The 19,012-nt window shown below is 37.9% G+C and overlaps 1 long non-coding RNA gene across 1 annotated transcript in view; it reads right to left on the bottom strand.

Annotated features, from left to right (window-relative positions):
• LOC106016245 (uncharacterized) overlaps nucleotides 1-16,943 on the bottom strand; it is a 52,577-nt gene extending 35,634 nt beyond the window's left edge. The window contains exons 1-2 of the long non-coding RNA XR_002400861.4: nucleotides 16,441-16,943; nucleotides 16,095-16,176 (exon numbers count right to left, since the gene is read on the bottom strand). This is a non-coding gene — a long non-coding RNA (uncharacterized lncRNA). The remainder of the gene's footprint in view (nucleotides 1-16,094; nucleotides 16,177-16,440) is intronic.
• Nucleotides 16,944-19,012: the final 2,069 nt, after the last annotated feature.

Genomic DNA, 19,012 nt, shown 5'->3' with positions numbered 1-19,012 from the left:
TATGTAAACAGTAAAAGGAAGACTAGGGTTACTGTGGGTCCCTTGCTGAATGAGGGGGATGTCCTGGTAATGGGAGATGCTGAGAAGGCGGAGATACTGAATGCTTTCTTTGCTTAAGCCTTTGCTTCAGGGACTCTCCCCCAGGGCTTCTTGACCCTGGAGGGAACAGAAGAGTCTGGGAAGTAGAGATCTCCTCCCCGTTTGACAAGGGAGTGGTTCGGGAGCATCTGAGTGGGCTCAACACACACAAATCCATGGGTCCCAATGGGATGCATCCATATGTGCTGAGGGAGTTGGCAGAGGTGATCGCTGAACCGATCTCTATCATCTTTGACAGGTTCTGGAAAACAGGAGAGATGCCTGAAGACTGGAGGATAGCCAATGTCACTCTGGTCTTCAAGAAGGGCAAAAAGGAGGATCTGGGAAACTACAGGCCAGTCAGTCTCACCTCTGTCCCTAGAAAGGTGTTGGAACAGCTTGTTCTGGATGCCATCTCCAACCAATTGGAAGAGAAGAAGTTTATGAGGAGTATTCAGCATGGATTCACCAAGGGGAAGTCCTTCTCAACCAACCTCGTTGTCTTCTATGATGGCATCACCTGCTGGGTAGATGAGGGGAGAGCAGTGGATGGCATCTACCTTGACTTCAGCAAGGCTTTTCATACTGTCTCCCATGACATCCTGCTAGCAAATCTGAGAAAGTGTGGGATAGAGGAGTGGACAGTAAGGTGGGTTGAAAACTGGCTGACTGGCCGAGCTCAGCGGAATCCAGCTAGAGTCCTGTGACTAGCAGTGTTCCCCAGGAGTCAGTGCTGGGTCCGGTCTTGTTCAACATCTTCATCGACGACCTTGATGAGGGAATAGTGTCTGCCCCCAGCAAGTACGTTAATGACGCAAAGTTGGGAGGAGTGGCTGACACACCAGAAGGATGTGCTGCCATTCAGCGAGACCTGGACAGGCTAGAGAGATGGGCAGGAAGAAACCAAATGAGGTTTAACAAGAGCAAGTGTAGAGTCCTGCACCTGGGAAGGAACAACCACATGTATCAGTACAGGCTGGGGGATGACATGCTGGAGAGGAACTCTGAGGAGAAGGACCTGGGGGTCCTGGTGGACGACAGGTTGACCACAAGCCAACAGAGTGCCCTGGTGGCCAAGAGGGCCAATGGGATCCTGGCATCCATTAAAAGGAACGTGGTCAGCAGGTCAAGGGAGGTGATCCTCCCCCTCTATTCTGCCCTGGTCAGGCCTCACCTGGAGTACTGTGTCCAGTTCTGGGCTCTCCGGTACAAAAAAGACAGGGAGCTCCTGGAAACAGTCCAGCAGAGGGCCACAAAGATGATACAGGCCTGAAGCATTTTCCCTGTGAGAAAAGGCTGAGAGACCTGGGTCTGTTCAGCCTGCAGAAAAGAAGACTGAGAGGGGATCTCCTCAATGTGTATAAATACCTGAGGTGTGGGAGACAGAGGGATTTGGCCAACCTCTTTTCAGTGGTTTGCAGGGACAGGACAAGGGGCAATGGCCACAAGATAGAGCACAGGAAGTTCCCCACCAACACGTGAATGAACCTCATGGTGAGGGTGACAGAGCACTGGAACAGGCTGCCCAGGGCGGTTGTGGTGTCTTCTTCTCTGGAGATATTTAAGGCCTGTCTGGATGCCTACCTGGGCAGCCTGCTCTAAGGAACCTGCTTTGGCAGAGGGGTTAGACCCGATGATTTTTTGAGATCCCTTCCAACCCCTTCAATTCTGTGATTCTGTGATAAGTGAATAATCATTGGGTAACACATTATATATGCATGAAATCAAATCAGTACCATTTTGAACTACATGCTAATAATATCAAGATAAATACACTGTAACCCTGTAACTCAGTTATAACTTCAAGTTTTTCACTTTGCTTTTAATACCTGTTTTGGCTAATCTCAATGGCTGTTTTATTTGGGAATTCTATCTAGACCTAGTGTGGGTGTGTGTTGGGCGGGGGGGGGAGGAATGGAGAAGGGAAGAAGCACTAGACACTGATGCCTGTAGATTATAAAATCTTTGGATTATATCACTGAATTATTCACAGCAGTCACTAGGGACATTTTCCCAGATTTTTTTTTTTTTTTTTTTTAATAAAAATAAAGCAAACTTTTCTTATTAGGGTGAAAATCTGTCTCTGACACCTTCATCTTTGCTAATGTCAAATCTACAGAGACCATCACATCTCTGAAAGGGGACATTTGTAGGGTTGAAGGAAGAAACCAAGTACCACTAAAACTACTAAAACTTTCTCTTGCATGATCTACTGTGGTTTGGGGACAATGTCAGGAAATCAGGTTAGGGAAGAAAACATACTTTTTTTTTTTTTTTTTTTTTTTAAATGAAATGGTGGGAGTCTATCAGTAAGTCACAGGAAACTCATTTTTAATAATCAGAGAATAACTAGGAATTTCAGCGATGCTGCCCTGTTTGTTGTGAACAGACTTGTAATGAATTCTGTTATTAAGATTGCATAATACTTCCGATTTATATGAACTTGTTTGAAATCCAGGAAAGTTACAATGAACTGAAGCCACCAAGACTAAAGTTCCCATGTTGACTGTATGCCTCAGGCTGCATTTGTTTGGAAATTTTCAACCAAAATTTTAGTCATTTCTAAACACAAAGTCAGGAAAATATCTGCTGTTATTTAAATATCTGCTGTTATTTGCACCCCCCCCCCTTCGCCCACCACCCCCAGGTTAAAGGATTCAAAAGGATTCAGGTACTAGTTTCTCAGGTCATTTTGATGCTGTGAAGCATGAATTAAATTTTGAAACACTGAACTTGTAAACTTTTGGAAGGTGGTGGACTTACGTTAGAAGACATTTCATATCCATGAACCAAAGTCCAACTGAAACAAGTCACAAACATTTAAAAAAATAGCTTGCATACACTTAGCATAATTTTCTTCAATTTTGCAGTGTAAACTGACCCAGAGATATGAGTACAGAGCATATGGCTAGAGTTTCTACCTGCTGGAGGATGGGGATCTAGATGTCCTCTGCGTTCTTTATTCCCCCACATTCCAACCCTGCAAGCAATCTCTGAATTCAACACTGACAAGAGATTTTGGGGCAGAAAAAGAAAGGATTGGAGAAGGACATACTGCTAGGACAAAAGGAGAGAAAAGACAGTGGGGTTGGCTGGGGAAAATTTTTTTTTACATGAGATTGAGTAGACCACTAAGAAGAAAGAATTTCTGGTGTTTCAATAATCCCTCCGTTTTGCTTTGGCCTGTCAGATGGGGAGCCAGGGAAGAAACAGAATATAAGTTGCTTCTGAAACACTGAACTGTTTGTGCTGTGGAAACAGTCTCTGCTTGCTGAAATGAAATATTGCTGAAATTACTTTTGTTTGGGTAAAAAAAGCAGTTGTTGGGAGCTAGGGGGAAAGATGGAGGGAAGATGTATCAGCTTAGATTTGAAAGAAAACTTTCCTGGAGCTCAAGAAAATATTCATATATTTGGAACATTGTTTCTTGACTGGGTCTGGTATCAAAATAAAGAGTTCTACAAAAAGAAAAGGAAAAATCTTGTGGCAGGTGAAAGCTGACCAGAAAAATGGATTTAAGCCTGCCTCTGTCAAAGGCTGAGTAATCATTAAGAATATATAATTTTAGTAGTAGTCTTTAGTATTGTGCTTTGTTTTTTACAGATGTCAAACTTATGATTCTGCAGAAATCCTAGCTGTAACTCATACTGGAGAGCTATGAATGGGAGGAAAAAAGATTAGGCTTCTCATATTAGGTATCAAAAATCAGTATGTAGTTTCAACTTAATTCTGTATGGGTTTCATTTTCCTGTGTATAAAAAGCTAATGATATCAACCTCTAACATCACAAGTTCAGGGTGATTATAAAAGAAAGCCTATGCATTGCTCAGACACTCAATAACGGTCACTAGTAAAAAGTAAGAGTAGAAATAAATTCTCTCCTCAGACAGGACTTTAATGGTAAACAAGAGGACAAACAATGAAGTTAATATAGGATTACTAGATGAGCAGCATCTATTTTATATACAAAATGGAGGAGGGATCCTGTCAGAAAAATGCTATAGGATCACAGTTTAAAAAGGTCTCATATACGGCAAAGAAGGTGAATTAAAACTGTGTAGATGGGAGTGTAGAGGCAGGGAATTTATTTGCAGATGCTTCATTTTGCAGGCTTCATATAGTGTTGTTATTTTTTAATCCTCAGTGATTGTTAGTATTTTGAAATCTACAGTGAAAGAATGGAAAATTTCTACATGCACAGATATAGCCTCTTCCACTTGACTTAGCTCTTCTTTTAATTGACAATGTAGAGTCAAAGCTAGGTCATGCCATAATAACAAGTGCAGACTTGCAGAGAATGCATATTCCCAGTTGTATACAATCTACTTACATCTATTATAGTTCACTCTGAAATGCCTGATTTTACATTGATACTTTTAACAAGGTCCACAGTCAGCTCCTCCCATTTCAGTAACATTTCAGTGTATAAAAATAACGTTCTTAACTTCTGTATCTTTCTTAACAAAAATTGTCAAAGTAATTTTTTAATGAGTCTTTCCAACTCTTTTGAAGGTAGTTTTTCAGATGTGAAAGACCCAATGGACTGAAGGACGTTTACACCTTCTCCAGAAGAACGTTGAATTCTGTGACAAATGCCTAAGGAATACTTTAAAGTTTACTGTGTAAAACAAAATAAAAAAAATATAATGATATCTAGAGTACAGAGTGTTCACAGGAATTACTTTACCTGTGTTGTGAATATATCTACCTCTGGAGCTTAAAAAAAAACCATCTGTTTAACATTTCACACAAAAGTTAGAGCAAGAAATTGGGCTGGAAGAAAAGGAAATGACTGTGTCTAACGGCAGACAATTGGAAAGACAGAACATAATTAACAAAGAGGGAATTTTCCCTGTAGCCTAGGTCTGTCACACCCAAACTTAAAGATAATAATAATAATAAAAAAAAATAATAATATATACTTATGTTTCCAGAAGCAGACAAGACTTTAGGCTACTCCTATCACCTTAAACACTGCAATTCTAGCAAGAAAGTTTTTTGAGGCACAAATTCATTACGAGGTTTAGAACAGCCTCTATTACAAATACAAGAAGGAAATAACTTGTATTTTTACTTTGATGGATTTGTTAGATCTAATCCAAGAAAGCAAGTAACAGAACACATTCCCTACTGTTAGAGAAAGCCAGAATTTTAACCAGGTCCTTAAGCAGACTTTATTGAATCTATTTGTCATTGCTCATCTCTCTCTAAACTAGACATGGGGATCGTTTCTGACTTCTCCTGTTTTAAAAGCAAACTTCCACCACCAAAAAATCCTCTGTAAAACAGAAAATTAAGCACAAATTGAAACAAATATATCTGATTATAGTCACTTTCTTCTTACAGTGAAAACAACAGCTTTTTTACATTACATCATCTCAAACAGGTTATTGGAGACTAAATTAAACTAAATAAATATCTGAAGATCCAAAAGAGCAAACTGTGTTATTCTTCATAATCCAAAGACACAGAGCTCAAACTGTTCAGCATGAAATCAGCACATATCCATAGAGTCAGGTTTACAGCTGCTGAGCTTACTATGGGTGCTGAGAGTCTGCCTGCTCCTGCAAGACTATTTTGGCATTGTGTAGTTAGTAATTTGATAATACTTGCATAAAACATAGTTATTTATTCTATCTGCATAATAGAAAGTATCACATCTGTTCAATTTATTCATTCAGGCTCATTACCTTCCAGCCTTATATATGAAGAATGTAGTTTTCAACATTTTTTCTTAACCAAAACAGCAGGAGAAGAAACTTACAAACAAGTTTTTCAAGTCTCTGGTTTTCAAATACTTTCCACTTTTTGGGCATGGAAATACTCAGGGAAGTCTTTCATTCATGTTTGAGCTAAAAAATAAAAATAAAAAAAATCCCGAATGCTTCACACCTGATGGAAAATTGACTTTTTCTTAGTTTGTTCTTCAGTACTAAACAAGGTGGGCTGAAATAATACCTTTTAAAATTATACCTTATATTCAATCAGACCTGAATGCAAGAGGTTTGAATATCTCTGTATCATATTAAATGAAGGACCAACCTGTTTCAAAATATATCTTCCAGCTTAGGCTAAAGTGAGGTTTCTCAGAGAATGTCTTGAAACATGGAAGAACATAAAGACCAATATGAATTTACAAACTAACTGTCCTGTAAGTTAAAATATTTCTGCATCTTGGGTTTCATAACTGTTTTCAGTTCTGCTAATCTCCTGATTTCAGTAGGATTTTATCACAGAATCATCTAGGTTGGAAGAGACCTCCAAGATCACCTGGTCTGACCTCTGACCTAATACTAACCAGTCCTCCACTAAACCACATCCATATTATTACTCTTCCACATTATGGAAGAGTACTTCACTGTTTGCCTGTTAATTCTGCAGAAACAGCCTTCCTTTTACCAAAATCCTGAATCTTTTCACCATCCATTAACCTGATCCTAATAATGAAAGAACAGGTAAACAGTAGCTCTGTGTTACCAGCTCATGAGTAGCAATCATTTCACATCTCAGCTTAATAGCTTAACATTTCTATTTACTGCATCTGGGTATTGCTGGAGTACTCCATCATAAGTATCAGTGCAGGCTTTCATTGAAACTGCCCAGGACACAGGTTGCCACAATGACCTATGTGACAACAAACCTTCTCTTACTAGTTATTTATTTCAGCTGAGTACTTATTATTTATTCCCCTATTTACACTTCGTAGACACCAAAGCTGAGACAGTGTAAATTATTTCCAGAACCATGATAAATAAATAAATACATAAATCCAGAAAGAGCCTTTACAGCAAGTTTCAAACTGTCCTAATTAGATGTATTGACAAATAAGGTATGCTTGGATTTTGGTTTTGATAGAGCTAAGGAAGTTGTTAAGAAATGGAAGTGTACTGTAACTCTCTTAGTGTGATAGTCTGTTTCATAAGCAAGGTCAAATATGAGATTTTCTATTTACAGATTTTGTTCTAATTGTATTGTTACACATAAATGTAACTGTGCAGATCCCAAGCACAGTAAGAAAGAAAATTATGTATATTTATTATGCTGATGATTGATTTTAAGATCTTCAGTCTCTACTTTAAGTCTAAATCTTAAATTGAAAAAAGAAATAAAAAATAAAAAGTAACCATGATATAGAATGAACTGTGGAGAAGGCCATTTCTGAGCTATCTGAAATTAGCTAGTCACCTCAAAAGAATATTGGACTAATCCTCCTGACTTCTGTACCTTTATCATATTCTAGCATGCTTTCCATATGGAAAGAATCTGGAGAAACAATAAGTAACGTCTTGGAGCTTGGTTTCAAGAAAAAAGTACATTTTGTAAACCAGAGGCAGAAAATATACTATATAGGAAGCAAAACAACATTGCGTCAGATACCTTCAGGGTATTATATCTTGGTAAAGCAATAACTGTATTAACAACTTCACTTCAAGAGACTGATACTTTCTAAGATATAGTTCTTAAAGGGTAATAGACCTACCTGCATAAATAAAACTTTCAAGACTGAATTTTTAGCCCCCAAACCTGTTACCAGATGATTTTTCAGATGAGAGTAGTCCGCTCTTGATCTCATCTGAGCACTCTCAAATTACAGAGGAAAAAGTCCAATGGAGCGATCCACTGAAGTTATTAAAACATACAAGTCTATTCAAGATCAATGCATTGTTTTGCTATCTGAGAAATGTCATGAGTTGACCTTCTGTATAAACTTCTGAGGACTTTCAATATTACTTTGTTTATTCAATTAATCTAGTAAAGTATAGAAACTATTTTTTATGCAAGAATAATTCCCACTCTATAGTCCCAGATGTTTTCCTGGATGTAATTTAAAAATTGCGTAACCTATTTGGTGCCTCTGATTAAATTTGTAATGCATTTACAATATCAGTGTATCCAATCAAGTGTAAAGAGACATGTGAAAATAAAGTGAGTCATGCAATGGGAATTAAGTCTAGCACTGCCTTGTCACCTATACTTTCAGGGCTATATTTCATCCACAACTTAAGCGAATCTTTAGTTTGGTCACAAACTACCAGCAGCAGAAACAAACTAGAAGACACATATTGTACACTCATTAAATGTGGATTTGGATTGCAGGAATCTTATGATATAAATATTTTGAACAAACATGTTAAGTTCTGCAGTTGAACAAGAGGCACTCTTTCCTTTTCAAAAAGTGTGGAAACGCACAAAAATAGTACTTTATTTCAATGATTTTGTAGAAACATCATAATTAAAACTTGTAAAGCCCGTTATAGAGATATTTAATTTGGCAATAGACTAAAAAAGGTTTGAAGAAGCCATTCTTTCCATATCATCTTCATACCAGTACACTTTAGTGAATTTTAAAAGAGGAAAAGCCTTTGCTAAATTCAGGGCTGGGAAAACAGAATGAGCCAAACTTTGTGCCTCTGCAAAATAACAGCAACAGCACAAAGTTGATGTCAGTGAAACAGAGCTGAATTACACAAAGCTGAAGGCATAATTCAGTATCTAAGCAAAACAAGCTAGAATGACATGGACTAGAATAGTAAGAACGTCTTCCCACTGCATCACAGTGATTTGCATCTACTTCCCTTACTTTTCCACTAGTGTCTCTGATTCAATTAAAAGAAATTTCATTATCTTCCATTTCATTTTTGTTGCATTTAATTTTGTTTCTTGCTCTATGTACACAAAAGATTTATAGGGGCTAATAGGGGCTAGGGCAAAACAAAACCTGTGTACACTAGAATCTAGATCTCTGGAACAGCCCCCAAAAAAGTTGCATTTAACATTCAGTGTAGGGATGGCAGGAATGTATGTACATTATGAGGTGGTATCACAATGCTGAGTATGGCCCTGCATCAGCTGGACACACCATTTGGGTTATTCAGATTCCTTACGCTGGTATATCAGGAACAGTGGAGAAGCCACCACTTCACTAGAGCTGTCAGATTAACAGCTCTCTATAAAACAAGTGCTGTCTGTGAAGTTTCAGGTCAGCTTCTTAAAAAGCCTCTAGCAGCGTGCATCCATCCTCACTGGTCAGAGGGACAGCCCTGAGGCTGCTCAGGACTGAGCTTCTTTTCTGATACTAAGACTGAGAAAGTGGCTTTTGTGAACTGACCATCTGGCCACTAGAATTACATCATCTACCCCTTTCCCACAGGCAGTCAGGAAGCATGAATTTTGCTCTGGGGAGAAAAGAGGGAAGAAGAGGGAACTGGGTTGAAAAAACAGCAGGTTTATTAATTTAAACAAACACTGCTGCCTCAAACTCCTTTTCTTTCATTTTTTTTTACATATGCTACCTTCATCACAAGTAGTATGAAGTTGCTTGCAGTGTTAATTAGTGAAAAGACCAACACTAAATTACTAAAAAACACAGAATATTATATACTTTTTTTTTTTTTTCCCATCTTTCTACACCGATGGAAAATAAATTGAACAAATAATCATCAGACCTGTGATCCTTTTAGGAAGAGACATTTTGACAATACTCAGAAGTGCTTTTATTGACATCCATTTTATAACAATTCTGGATTGCAAAATTCATTGTGTGCAGTTTTATTCCTTTTAATTGCATACAATTTTTTTCCAGCATTATGACACTTCTGGATTTGAGTTATGCTGAACCATGTATTCTATCTTGAGATAAAGGGTGTCATAAAGACACAGAAGTGAGACTTCCAAAATAATTATGCTGATATTTTTTTTCTGTTTTCCTTTGTTATTACTGTAACTGTATTCATTAAATCACAGACTTTTCCTCTTCTCATTCCAAAAACTTCATCTTAATAAGGTCACAAACGTGTTTACAGAGTCTATTGTCTTAGGCATGTTTATGTGGATTTGTGACTTTTTTTTATTAAAGTTTTTATGCAACAAACCTGTTATGAAGGGGAAGCAAAGCATAAATAACTGTATTTGCTGAAATCACACAGCAAGTAGAAGATCTCTTGTTCTGGCAGACTTGATCCCAGGACACATGTCATAACTATGAGATTCATGTGCAATTTTAGGAGCTACTATACCACTCCTGAAAGTTGGCACGTTTAAGTATCCATTTTACAGGTGGGTATATAGTGGCATATAGTATATACTCGTACACTAGTTAATGCTTTTCTTCCCCACCTTATCTCTGGAGTCCTAAAAGCAGAGAACAAGAGAGGTCTGGTAACAGCGCAGCCACAACTGCTGTGAGGTGCGTATAGTGACCCCTGCTCTTTCTCCACCCTGTGCTAGTAGATGCCACAAACAAAGAAAGCACCAGAAGAGTTAGAAAACACTTTATCAGCCCTCAAGTTGTCATTTCCACCTGTGTATTTCTGCACAGCTTCCGATCACATTTTTTCACTGCTGCTAGCTTTCAAAATTTGTTGCAATATACATGACATTTGTTTTGTCTTAAGGCCTGACCAACTGGAAAGAAGAGGGCCAAGGTTTCACACTCCCCCTCCCTCCCTTCTTCCTTCCCTTCCTTCCCCCCCTTTTTTTCTTTTAGGAGGACCCATTACTCCTGATAATAATACAGGAATTTGGAAAATAAGGGTGCACCAGAATGACTTGTAAACAGGAAAGAAAAAAAAACATCAAGAAGTCACTATTTGAACAGGAAGGGAGAAGGAGAGTCAGGCTTCAACTTGAGCTTTCTTAACACAGGGGTAAGTAACATTTCTTCTGCTGTTCAGAAGAGACGCAGCTGCTCTTGCTGTGAGTAAGCCTTTGCAGAGAAAGATGCTATTTTCAAGTGGATGAACTACTGGAAATTAGAGAAGTGAAGATACACAAATTCATTATATATATATGCATCACAAAAAAAAAAAAAAAAAAAAAAAAAAGGTTAAATCTGAGTATTTGAACAATTTAGGAAACTTTCAGATAGCTTCTGCCTAGGAGATCAGACAGGCAAATTTATACATTTCATTAGATTACTAATAAATTCACATACATGTAAGTGAAAATTACAGAAGCATTAGAAACTGTGATTGCTGTGAAAAGAATCTGCATTTTTTCTTTTACTGTAACATATTTTTATTTTTCACCCAGATGTAATTATTTCAACAGCTTCTGAATTAGAGGAGCAAGAAATTCATTTCTGAAGGTTATGTTCCATGTTCTCAGAAAACATGGGATGTATACTTCCGCTATTCCACCTACCAAGAGAATGCATTCAGAGCTAGATGATAATGGAAGAGGAAAACAAACAAACAAACAAACAAATAAACCACTTAATCTGGGGAATCTGAAGGTCAAAGGAGAATAATCCAAGAAATTATCTTGGGCCAATTGCTTTGTTGGTGTAAGAAAGTGAAAGCATGTCCACTGATTACAGCAGAACTGCAACAAGTTACTCTGGGAAAAAATAAAAAAATAAAAAAATCCTATCCCAAACAACCCACTAATAAATAAATACAGTTAGCATGCTGGCTTCTGAGAACAGCTGCTGAAACAGAAAGCTCTGTGCCCTTTCTCATGTCCTGAACAGACAAAAATATACATCTCTGTTCTACACTACTGCTACCCACATGTCAATGTGAAAAAAAAAAAGAAGGGGTGGGGGAAGTGAAAAAATAGATTATAAAGTCTGTGGCATTTATATATGTACATGTTCATCTATAATAATTTTGTTGCTTTGTACTAGATGTCATAATGCCCTCATGGTCTGTCCTCAACAGAACCTGAAAGACACTGGAGATTGAATGATGGAAGCAAAGGCAGGCAGCATTGATTACAAACTAAGTGCAAATGAAAATCAGTTTACTCCATTTCTTTCCAAAAGACTTGAACCAGAAATCCTCACTCAAGGACATTTTTTCTGTTTCCACACTGCATGTAATTCAAGGGAGACTGAAGCAACAGCATCTCATCCACTTTTAACTTCCAGACTGAGCCCGACATGTTAAGCTTAGCTCCTACAATGACTGCAACGGCAGTATGACAGGTCCTTGGCCTTCACTAGGCACAAGATAGCATGATGGCTGTGCTAGTTGAGGCCTCGAGCTCTGGCAGCAGATTTCAAGGCTTCTCTGCCATGCTGCAGGCCCTGCTGGAAAGTGCACTGAGGTCAGTCTCAAGCCTTCTTCTCACCACCAATCTCTACAGAAAGCCACTTGCTTTATTTCTGTCTTGTAAGAAACAGAACTTCCATGTTAAAAAGTTGTTAATGTGTCCCCATAGCTGTGTGTCCCTTCAGGCAAATCTTTTTCTTCCAAGTTCAGAAAAATGCACTCTGGAAAATTAGCAACACAACTAGTATTGCCCTATGGCCTTCCATTTGTCCTAGCTAGACCCCAAAGATGTTCTGCTGATTTAAACAGTAAAATCTCAGGGTCGTTAACTTCTTCCCTGTCCTAAAACAAGTTTTCAGTAACCAGACTTATGCATGAATCTTTTGTGGTAAGGCAAAAAGTTGTTCAGAAGGCTCTGACCAATGGCTCCATTCACTTAAAACAGTGAATCTACCTTGAGGAGAGCTCTCTTTAGTTTCTAGTAAAAGATAAAACTGGAAAGGAAGGGAGCCACAGGAAGGAGCTCTGACTTCTGGCTGTGGCTCTATAATGAAAACTCAGACTCCTCAAAAACACACAGACCCCTGCAGAAGGGCACATCTGTTTTCTCCTGAGAACTTTGCAAACTTTGGTCAAAATCTAAAAACAAAAAACAAAGAAGCAAACAAAAAAAGAAGCTTATCAACATAAACCGGGGGGGGGGGGGAGGGGGGAGGGAGAGTGATCCTTCTTATGCTGCGTTTTATACTGTGTTATGTATTGAGGGATACTAAGCTAATATTTAACAGACAGGAACATTACAACCTTGGTTGTCTTGGAACACAACAGCGGAGAGCTAAGCAATTTTTTCTTGAACTTATTTTATTGAAGCAGTTGCTTTAACTGCTTATATTAATTACCTCTGGCTCACAGCAGCTTCTTCCTTGTGCTGAAGGATGTATAAACATCGTTTCTTGTATGATTTGAAGGACTCCAGGCCACCTGAAGTTTAAAGAGATCTTCTGGGGTGTATTGAACATTCTTCCCATTAGATCAATGGCCATTTACACCCTACACTTCCCTGGTGCACAGGGGCCATTCATTTATCCTTGAAACACAGGTCATCAACCTGGTAGAAGTAGACTAGGTGTATTTATCAGTGTAAAATTCTGTACAGCCAAAAGATAATTTTCAAATATGCGGAGCTAAAGTGCATAAATTCACATTTCTCTCCTTACGGAAAGAACCCATTTAACAAAGTTCAGCAAATTTAGAGAAAACTAATTATACTCCTGTTACCGATAGCACTGGATATTTTGGACTAGGAAAGTTTACAGAGTTGAACATAAAAAGTACCAAGCAGGTGGTTTTTATTAAGATTGCTGATGTCATGTGTTACTTGGAAGCTACACAAAGCATGCAGGGAACATTGTGAAATGAAGTTAACGAGGGGGTCATACACTCTGTAGCTTCTGTAAGCTGAGCTTGCAACATACCATAGAGGTTTCTTGCTTTCCTCCCAAGTCTCTCCTCCACAGCTTCCCATCAGTCCAAATTAGATTTGTTACAAAGCCTCCTTCTTCCCTCCCAAAGATTCTCTGCCTTCCACATTGCTGTCTCTTCTGCTGCCCCAGCGAAGATGCAGAATTTCTCCCCATTCCCTTGCACTGTCTAATTCCAGCAATGAGACCCCCCAGGGCAGCATAGCTCCTCCTCATCACCTGCGCAGCATTCTTCAAGTGCGCCTTATAGAAACTCCCCACATTTCAGACCACCAACATGCTCTGCACCTTACAGCCTCCTTACATGAACCTCCCCCCATATTTCTTCCTTCCTGAAAGCTGAACCTCTACATTTCTCTGGTCCACAACAGCCAGAGAAACTGTCTTTTGTGCTGCCCATTTTTGTCCTATAGCACTCCTCTCTTACCTTGGCTCTGCGCAATCATATTCACTCTTTCATTCCCTGCTGGCATTTGAACTGTTTTCTCTCTCTTTACTGGGAAGGATATTCTAACTCTACCCAAACTACCATTCCACACTTCCTGGCATCTCCCATTTTCACCTCCATCTCCTACCACCTATACTTTCCCAGGAGGCAGTTAATTGGAATAACAACACTTTAAACTACTACCAGAAGCAGTCAGCATTTCTCCTTTGTTATAGTGGGGTCATTAACCAGATCTTTGATTTAATGAGACTAAAACTACAGCTGTACTTGAGAGAGAACAGAAGCTCCATGCGTCTCTCGTTTTCTCTTAGCACTTTTCTGTGAAATCATCAAGGTCCTGGCTATTAAAGCTTGAAACTTTCCCTAAAGTTTTGCTAGCAATCAGATGTGATGTTTGGAAGTCACTCTTTTACAGACATACAGAGAAATGCCATTGGCTTGAGTCTGCAGCCTCTTGAGCTAAATCAAAAACCAGAATAGAGGTCCTCCTGAAATAATTCCACTCCATCTGAAAATTAAAATAGGACCCTACTCAGTCCCAAAATTCAGACAGGGAGGTTTCTGAAAGTGCACTTATATAATACTTAAATAAAAATATTGGTCTCCATCCCATGATCAAAATTGACAGTTAAGCATCATTGACTTTTTGCATGCAACTGATTTCATGGATCCAGTTACAGGTCTTCTTATTTAATGGGCTTTATATTTATGGTTCTGTGCAAGTCAGAGCTAGATGCAGTCATAAACAAAGGCTGGGGGTAAGAGTTACATTTAGGTCTCTTTGCCATCCCCTTTCCTAGGTGGAAGCCAACAGAAAGCTTTAAGTCTGACAATTCTCAACTCAGAAGTTCTGGGCTTTCCATCACAGATCATATCTGTTTGCTTATTTTAATTATCAGCGAAAGCATTTTACCATTATTTTTTCTCTATAATGTAAAATGAAATTATGGCATCATTTAGAATTATATTTTGAATTAGCAAAAAAACAAACAAAAAAACCACTAGCTGGAGCTGTGCACTTCAAAGGTACTGTTCCACGCTGTTTTCTAAAGTGTAAAGTCTCTAAAGTTTCTAAACTCTGAGTTTTCTAAAGCGAAGACTGTCTGTCAAAAGTGACAAGTTTTGTTCTTTGAAAAGCAATAATAATTCATGGGATGCTGCATCCTGTACTGTTGGACTCACAGATACCTATATGTACACTTTCTGATGGTTATATTGACTATGCTCCATAATAATGAAGAAATGTCTGCATAGCTGAGTGTTAAACACAGTTCCAGTTTTGAAGCTGTGATCCAAGAAGCATTTTAAAGCATAATTTAATTCGTGCACTTTCATGCACCATTATCATACCTGTTCTTCAGGTTCAAGTGATGACAAATACACATTTATCCTGTGCTCTGGGCATATTTGACATGCCCTTAAACCCATAGCAACTAATAAACACCCCATAAATATTGCTGACAATATCTTAAGTAAAACAAACGTGAGATCAGAAGAAATTTTCCAATGTTCACGGATGCTCATAGGTTCCCTTAAATCAAAGAAATTCCAGCTTTAGCACTTCTGTCCTAAACTAGTATGCAGAAGCATAGTCAATTGTGAAATTACATAGGAGCTCTCAGAACAAGACTGACAATCTCTGAAAATTTCAGAGTTAGCAAAATGAAAGACTTAATAATCCAGCTAATAACCAACTATCTGCTTCCAAATATAATTAAAGACATAATCTCAAGCAAAAAGGCCTAGAAACATCATATTCTCAGATGGCATAAACATGATTGGGGGGAAGGGGGAGAGGGAAGTAATCTGGCAGTCAAATATAAAGACCACTTACCAACTAGAGTCAAGTTCAAATAAAAGAAAGCTATCCTGACCACTATTCAATCAATATCACCCAAAGATTGTTTCAAACCTGGTTGTATTCCCAAGCTACAGAAATATGCATTGAAACATTTCTGATCACAGAGGAGAAAATTCACATTTTCAGACTACCAAGAATAGGTAGATGTTCCCCAAGAGACTAGGGTGGCACCATCTGAGAAAGAGAGTAAATGATAAATCCACCCATATGTGAAAGATATCTCAACTACTTACTTTTCATTAGCATTCTTATCAGCCTTAAAGCCATCCCAGCAAATTAGGTAATGGAAGACAAAACGAAGCCTCTGCAAAAGACCTGAATAGTGTACACATCAGGAATAAGATTTAAAAAACAAACAAACAAAACAACAACAACAACAAAAACTTTTGAACACTGCTCTCTAGAATCAGCCTTACACTTCACATAATACAACGCTTCAAGTTTACTGTTTTTCAATTTTTTTTGTTTTGTTTTTTCCTAGTCCTGAAAAAGAATTTATTGTCCTCTTGAGGTAAGACAAACAATAACTTTAATAGTACCATCAGGATTTTAAGAGCATGTATTAAAAATCAAACTCACCATCTGTGTGGCACCTGGACTGCTATCCAGACTTTCTGAGCCAAGAAGTGCAAGTAACTCAACAGAAACCTGCTCACAGGTTTAAACAGTAAGGAAATATCAACATAAAACAGCACCTGACTTTCCTGTCAGCATTCCACAACCATTTTGTGAGCGTGAGCAACATCTGTACATGTGTTTCCTGAAAAGTTGAGTTTCCCAAGAGGAGGAAGAATCAATGGCCACTGATCAGTATAACACGTTTCTCCTTTTCTGTTGATATCAGATAGTGAGCACCTGTGGAACCAGAGCTTCAAGTAAAAGGGCTCATAATTTGGCCAAAGCCGTCATTGTCCATCTCATACAAAGCACTGATGACTGGTCAAAATTAACTTTTTAAAAAAAATCCATATGTCATCTGACATTTTCCTAGAATGAATACAACATTAAAGAATTGGAGGGGAGGAGAGCAAAAGAGAAAGCAAAACCCCTTCTCCCCAGAAGATACATCAAACAATCACACACACATGTATTTCACTTTTCTCTCTTGTAATAGATTTAAGTCCTTTTCATATGACACCTCTCAGCCCAAACAGCTGGAACAATCAGCTGACCTGTTTTTCTTCATCTTTCACAATTAACTGCTGAAGTTACATTAGCATAAAAAATGAGCTGCTACTTAGACTTGTGAAAGTCATTGCAATAGGATGAGAGGTGCCAACACCTGAAACTATTTTATAGAGTTGACGATCATTTGTTGTTGTCTGAAATTGCTTGCCTTACAATACATCTCTTTGAAGATGTTTAGCTTTTAGGCAGCACAGCTTACTTAACTGTCTTTGTGTTTTATCTTTTGTATGCACGTTTTATCTTTCATATATTTATATTCTGATAAACACTACATAGACATTATAAATTACTCTCATGATACATCTTGCAAGTGGGCTTTAGCCACCTGTTCTGCTGAAAACTGTAAGAGTCACTAGAAGATGAGTTAGCATTTCCAGCAGGTTCTTATTTTGGCTTCACAAATATAACTAAGATGTTCCTTATGACACAGGCATATTAATTTCTGTTTACCTCATGGCTGAAGATCTCTTTTAATATTAACCCTTATTTTGGTCCTACTAGTTAGAACTAGAGAATGAGTACTGTCTTTTTTGTTTGTTTTCTCAGAGTTAGCTGTTCTCACTGGAATTAAGCTTAGTCAGCCAAGACTTGTAGTTTATAGTTAGAATAAGTTTAAATCCACACCTATCATACAAAATAAAATACAATAAAAAAGGCAGTGCATCAACCAACCACCCTCCCATTTTATCAATAGTTGCCAGCAGGTTATCAGACTGATGTGTTCTTGGATTTGTCACCTGTGAAGCTCATGTCAGTTGCAATTCATAAAAGCCATCATTCTTGTGTTTACATGAACTGTATGCACTATCAATGCTACCTAAGACATATTACTGGACCTCTCACTTACCAGAGATGGAATTACTTTTTTGATATGATTACCATTTCAGGAACCAAATAGGTTTAGGGAATAACTCCTTTAACAAAAAATGAAGCATCCTCAAAACTGAAATCTTCTGCAGTGAAAGTCATTTAAAAACAAAAAAACATTACAGGAAAAACAAGAGAAAACTCTTTTACTTATTTTTAACCAAAATGAACACTGTTGTTTTATTCAATTGACCTGAAATGTTTTCTGGTACAGCACAACACCCTCAAGAGTTGGCACTTGTATTTAACTACCTTCTGCCATGGTACTGAGAGCTGACATCAACCAGAATTCAGTATAGATGGAGGGACCAAGCTGCAAGGTGCATTAACCAGACTCATGGCAGGGAGTATATCTTGAGAGATAAAGCCCAGCCAACAATGCTAAATTGCCAATGGTGTTTTATTTACTCTCCCTCTGTTCATATGGGCCTGCTAAATCTTTAGGATGATTGACTGAGTTTCCTCCATACTTTGATTCTGTCTTATAGGAAAAGCAAAACAAAAAGATGTATTTTTATTATGTAAATTTTATTGTGGTATCTTTATTATTGGAAGAGATAGGAAGATATTATCTATAAACAGAAGATGCTTAGATATTTTGGGGGTTATTTCAGGAAGTATTTTTTCTCCCCAAACTTTTGAATTTATTTGAATAACTCAAAAATACTGGTTATATCATGCATCTAAATTAATTATACATTAATAAGTGTATGAGGTTCTTGAAAACTAGGTTCTACCGAGAAAAACACATTTTAATAAGTGTGCTAATGTGCTGTTTTAAATTTTCCTAAACAAGTATTCAAAAATCCATAGTTCTCTTAATAGATGTCATATAAAAAACATCTGTCCTTAAACAGAAACAATTCAGTTTGTCAGTAACATCATTTCTATTTCTCAAAATTTTGCCATGAATACAGAAATAATAAAGCATAGCAGCAGAAAACAACACTAAGGAGAAATCCAGTTTATTAAAAGCAGCAGGGTCTCTACTTAGAAACTAATCTCCTCTCAAACTGAGCTGAAGTATTAAAAAGGCACTTTTAATATTTCACGTTTCTTCTGGGAGTACCAGTTTGTGTCCTTTGCCTTAGGAATC

This window comes from Anas platyrhynchos, chromosome 1, assembly GCF_047663525.1.
Source record: "Anas platyrhynchos isolate ZD024472 breed Pekin duck chromosome 1, IASCAAS_PekinDuck_T2T, whole genome shotgun sequence".
NCBI classification, from domain to species: Eukaryota; Metazoa; Chordata; class Aves; order Anseriformes; family Anatidae; genus Anas; species Anas platyrhynchos.
This window is presented reverse-complemented; position numbering and strand designations above follow the sequence as displayed.